The sequence below is a fragment of the Sinocyclocheilus grahami genome, unplaced genomic scaffold, assembly GCF_001515645.1.
Source record: "Sinocyclocheilus grahami isolate Dianchi unplaced genomic scaffold, SAMN03320097.WGS_v1.1 scaffold1098.1, whole genome shotgun sequence".
Classification (NCBI taxonomy): Eukaryota; Metazoa; Chordata; class Actinopteri; order Cypriniformes; family Cyprinidae; genus Sinocyclocheilus; species Sinocyclocheilus grahami.
In genome coordinates, this window is record NW_015506277.1 from 349,385 (window position 1) to 355,644 (window position 6,260).

The window sequence follows — 6,260 nt, forward strand, 5'->3', positions numbered from 1 at the left end:
CGCAGAGCTCACGCTCCCACATCGACTTTAAGCATTCCCAGCTGCAGAGAGTGAGAGAGGGAAAGAGAATGGGAAAAAGAAAGCAGTTCTCCAGAGAGGTCATCCTGGAATGGAATCGATGGTACAGACATTCTTCAGGACCCTCTGGAATGACCCTCTTCCTGCTGCGATCCCATTGGCCGAGAGCCGCGTGTGGAATGCACCGTATGCAAAGCTCTCAGCACACACAAAGTAACAATTGTTCACGTCTGCAGAAAAGAGCCGTTGCCAGAAAGTACAGTCGTAACTCTCTCCCTCCCTCTCTGTCTGTTTCTCACTTCCATTATATTAATCCTCTACTTTCCCTGGATCTTTCCGTTTCCCTCTGTTTTTGTTATGTGTCTCAAGTCTTTCGTCCTCCTTTTCTCTTTCACCACATCCCCTAATAATCCCTCATCCCATGGTCTCTGTTTTATTTCTTTCTTGTTCTGTCTTTCTGAGAGCTTAGGGACATCATGTCAGCCACTGGCGTGTTACGCCCATGAGATCAGATCAAGAACACCTTCAGATTTCACATCACATAAACACAACAATATCTGACCTTTAATATTTACTCACATCTGTGTTCAATTCATTTCCGGTCCCTTATCCCTTCTTCCAACTCCTCTCCTTACTTTTCCCTCTCATCTCATCTCATTGCCTTTTCTTTTCTTTTTTCTTTTTTAGGTCAAAGTTTTATGACTTATCATCAGGGGTGAAATCATAATATTTGATCATAATGTCACCAAGGTCCCACTTAAGGTTTTGAGCCAAATTATCTTATTCTTTAAGGTTTTTTTTCTCTTTTCTTTTTTTTGTTTTTTTTTTACATGTAAACGCGCTATTTGTTGAAAATTTTAACATTCACGTTGATAATACAAATGATGCATTAGGACTTGCCTTTACTGACCTAATAAACTCTTTTGGAGTCAAGCAAAACGTCACCAGGCCCACTCATGTTTTAATCATACGCTAGATTTAATTATATTGCATGGAATTGATCTTACTGATATAGATATCGTAACTCAAAGTGATGATGTTACTGACCATTTCCTTGTACCGTGCATGCTGCATATTACTAATATTAACTATATGTCTCCGCGTTATCGTCCGGGCAGAACTATTGTTCCAGCCACCAAAGACAGATTCACAAATAACCTGCCTGATCTATGACATTTCTGCCATATGTACATTAACTGACAGTCACCACTGATAAGCTACTACTAAATATTGTAGAAACCTAATTTGCTGTAAAGTTGCTTTGCAATGATTTGTATCATGAAAAGCTCTATACATATAAACTTTCATTGAATTAAATGTAAACACCATTTTGCTTGAGTCCAATGTAGATTTAACATCCCAGGGTCATTGGAAATACTTGTTTGTGGTGACGTTCCTGCAACACCGAAATCCGCGTTCTATACATGTTGATGGCCATGTTTTTATTCAACTATAAACCGTTTTTACGTACCTTCCTGCACTTTTCGCCAGTTTCAAAGAGAAATGTCCACTGAGTGGCGCTAAATCACGGGTTCAATACGTGAACCCTGGCACGTTGATATAGGTACGTATTGCTGTGTTTTTATTACGTTGCTTCAGGTACGTATTGCGGCAGTTCAGAATTCAAATATCCGCGGACTGTCGCTAAAAGTTGCTCTATCATGTTGAAAATATGCCCTACACCAAACCCAACCCTAAACCTACCTGATAGTGTTAACAAATGCAAAACTGATATAAACTGTTTTGTCGAACCGTAGTTCCACGGGATTCAAAACGGAGCTCCTCACCTCTAAAGTACGTCTCCGTACTCCGTGAGCTATACCGAACAATCCTAGTGTTGATGAAAACCCATTGATATGAAGCTGGATATGTGCGATGCTAACGTTCAAAAGCATCAGTTTTCAAATCTCCCAGCATATTAAAATTGTTTTGAAGTCATAACATAATATTCTTCATGTAATTGTGCAAAAATTACGCTTTATTAATCGAAACTCTGTAAATTTGTGTGAAAAGGAATAAAAGGTATTGGAGTTTTATTGCCTCTAGTGTTCATTTATTTTGGAAACTGCAGTGATATGTACTTATTGGTACGTATTTCGCGTCTCGCGAAAAAGTGCCCCCAGGTACGTTTTTGCCATGAGACCAGGTAGTTTTTATTACATTTCTTCAGGTACATATTGTGGTGGTTCAGAATTAAAAGGTTCATGCTTTATCTTGTTGGAAACAGAACTACCTTGTTTTATCTTATCTACCTTTATCTTGTTGGAAACAAAATAAATCCAACCCTAAACCTACCCGATAGATGTGACACTAACATTTAAAAGTATCAGTTTTCAAATCTCGCAGCATGTTAAAATAGTTTTGAGGTCATAACATAATATTGTGCAATTAATTGTGCGAAAATTAGGCTTTCTTAATCAAAACCCTGGCCCTGTAAATCATATTTTATGTGAAAAGGAATAAAAGCTGATGGAAATTTACGGCCTCTAGTGTTCATTTAAACTGAAAACTGCAGTAATTTTGTCTGCATAGGTATCATTTTTTGAGTTTTGCAAAAATGTAGGTAGAGGCATGTATTTCCAACTGCCCTCAAACAATAATAACATCTTTGCAAAGAATCACAAAAAAAGTATTGCTGAAATGTGCTGCTCAAACTGTTAAGATCAGAAAAATCTGGTTACAAATGAATATCCACTAATTTTTTATGTTAGGAGTCTTCAGAAGGATATGCAGAGTTGAAGGTGCTACACACTGCCAAGCAAAGCACAAGATACGGCTGGTCTCAACCTCTGACCGCAAGGCCACAGACTGCCTTAGTCTGTTCACTGACTGTCTAGAATATTGCATATATTGCATGTAAATTGTATACAAGAAAACTAAAATGTCCTAAAAAAGCACTTCTGGAAAAGAAGTAATTACTGGATTTGCCAAAATTTGGGATTCAAGGTCAAATCTTTATTTGAGTCACTTTGTACCATTATTTGCATAAATTAAAATGTTCCATGTTCGTCTACAAACAAGCAAACAAACGGTTGGTCACTTTACATGTTAATCAGACAGTCTCTTCTTGACCAAGTGGGCAGTTCTTGGCCTGAATAAACTGCAATCTTTATGGCGCTAGTTAGAAGTCTGGCTACGTGAGTCTAGGTTTAGTGGACTCTACCACAATTTACTCTAATCTTTAGTTGGTCTGATGTTTTGGGGTAATTCATAGTTTTCAGTCAAGTGATTTGTGCACAGACCAAGAGGGCAAAATATCTACAGAACTGCAGAACAAACCTGTCAATTTTCCATCTGTTCAAGCCATGAATATTTAGATTTTTAAAAAGTAAATAAACTGCCAGTTTTAGGTACTTGTGATCCATATACAGCATCCACCACAGTATTTTAATGTAATATTTAATCACTAAAAACAGTGGGACATTCTAAAATGTTAAAAACGCGTCATGTGCCCAAAATGCTTTAAGACAGTGGTATTAAAAATCAAAATCAACCTTACTGATGATGCATACTATATACAGGCATGCAGATGAACCTAGAATATAAACACAAGATACTAAATTGCATGGGATTTCTACGGGAAAATGCTTAAAGTGAACTGGCGTTCATATTTTGGATTTATCTGCATAGTATGTTTTATATATACTGAATCCATCATGTGTTCTTTTATCCACCTGTTTGACATTGTTGACATTACAACGTTGTAAAAGTTCAGAATGGCTCAGTTTCAATAAACAGATGTTTTGAAGGAAGTATTAAGTTTTGAGTTCTGGAAAACTTGATTCCTCCACGATACTGTGTGACACCTTTAAGGTTAGACACTTTCCCTACATCAGAAATCAGCTGTGAAGCAGGGTGTAACATTTGATCTCAATCACTGGAATCAAGTTTGACCTAGCAGGATGTAAGGTTTATCCCAGCAGGAAGTAGAATGCCTGCTGTTCCTCTCCATACTCAGCAGTTGTAGTACATCTAAAAGGACAGCACTCTAGCCAAGATAACTGAGTAATCAGGAGGTATTTTTCATGTGAGGTCACCCATCCCAGCATTAACACACACGCACACGCCACTCCACACTGAATTTGAGGGAATGAGACCTGAACTCACCTTCCTGGTCACGGCCGGGTCGAGATAACTCTGCAACTTGTGGATGTATGTGTGAGGAGGATTCTTCACCTGGAATCGTTCCTGGAAAAGAGAGATGTGTTCATCATTTTACTGACTTTAGAGTAGAAATAATAATATCAGTCTCTGTGTGATCATACGTCTCTTCACCATATAACAGAAATTAATTCAGGGGACCTATTATCACAACTCAATGCATGGCTGCAAAAAAAAGAAAAAAAGAAAATAATAATAATAATAATATGGCAGTATCCTCTCAGCTATGTTCCTTCTTAGAGAGAAATAATATTTCTGAGGATTTCCAGTCAGGATTTAGACTGTATCATAGTACTGAGACTGCTCTCATCAGAGTTACAAATGACCTGCTCTTATCATCCGATCGTGGTTGTATTTCTCTATTAGTGCTACTGGATCTTAGCACTGCGTTTGACACTATCGACCAGAACATTCTTTTGAGTAGACTACAAAATTAGGTGGGCATTAGTGGACTTGCATTGTCATGGTTCAAATCTTACTTATCTGACCGCCATCAATTTGTAGCAGTGAATGACGAGATATCATATCGATCAGAAGTACAGTATGGAGTACCACAAGGCTCAGCACTAGGACCATCGCTTTTCACACTTTACATGTTACCCTTGGGCGATATCATCAAGAAACATGGTGTTAGCTTTCACTATGCTCATGATACTCAGCTCTATATTTCTTTGCGGCCCAATGACACATACTAATTCGCAAAAAGAGAGAGTGAAGTTAGGTTAAACTCCTGTAACTTCCACAGCTATCAGACAGACAAGAGTGTCTCTACATGTTTACTGGAGTAATGACAAAAAAATAAGGAATGACTTATAGCAATGCACATCTCACAGATTCAACATTTAAGAAGTAAAGTGTGCTTTAAATGCAGTGCAGTGAAAAATGAGCTGAAGTTGAAGAATGTGTGTTTGTCTGACCCCTTAAAAATAAATTCACCCCATTTATAACAAACTCACTGTATTAGAAAAAAATGACTGTGTGTAAAATGTGCAGGTTCAGCAGAAGAAGAGGAGACACATGGGGCTGTGTGTCTGCTTTGCCAGCATCTTTTTCCTCTACAGACAGCAGCGAGAGCTGCTCAACTCAAGAATTAATACTGTTATAAAACACTCCCATCAGTGTGGAAAGAAAAAGTCATCAGGGGGCAGATTCAGAAAAAAATCTTAAGAAAGAAGTTAAGAAAGTAAAAGCAAAAATTTACTGTTAGGAGCTCCAAAGAATTTAAGTGCAATTCTTGAAAAACATTCTTAGGAGCATATTTAAAAAAAAAAACGAATTGAATGACAGTAGTGTAATACAGTGGTTCCCAACCCTGGTCCTGGAGGCACCCCAACACTGCACGTTTTGCATGTCTCCTTAATCAAACACACCTGATTCAGGTCATCAGCTCATTAGCAGTGCAATTCTTGAAAAACATTCTTAGGAGCATATTTAAAAAAAAAAACGAATTGAATGACAGTAGTGTAATACAGTGGTTCCCAACCCTGGTCCTGGAGGCACCCCAACACTGCACGTTTTGCATGTCTCCTTAATCAAACACACCTGATTCAGGTCATCAGCTCATTAGCTGAGACTCCAAGACCTGAAACTGGTGCGGCAGAGAAAGGAGACATGCAAAATGTGCAATGTTGGGGTGCCTCAAGGACCAGGGTTGGGAACCACTGGTGTAATACAAACTCAATACTGAGAAATCTAAATCCAAGTCATTTTTAAACCTTTATTTAAGTATCAAGCTTCACAATCATTCAAATGCAAAGGCTGCAAGATGTGTTCGTTTAACAACATTGGAAACTGGAAATCATTTGGTTAATGTGACATGAAGGAAAAGAAAAACTTCAATAGGCGAAAGCTGCAGGTTCTCATTGAGGAAATTATTATTGCAGGGAAGACAATTCTCCTTGGGAGGCTGATTATATCAGGATGGAAAGTAGGAGGTGTACACATGGGAACAAGTGGCAGAGGCTGTTTCAGCGATGACAATGGATTATATAAGTACAACCCTGAATGCATAGAAATCTCTGTCCTACATTTCTACATTTCTTCTTCTTTTCAATAATCTGTTACACTTAGATAACAGACAC

General features: G+C 38.2%; 1 pseudogene; it reads right to left on the bottom strand.

The window, feature by feature from the left end:
* LOC107566744 (formin-like protein 2) overlaps nucleotides 1–4,233 on the bottom strand; it is a 38,708-nt pseudogene extending 34,475 nt beyond the window's left edge.
* Between the last annotated feature and the right edge of the window lie 2,027 nt (nucleotides 4,234–6,260).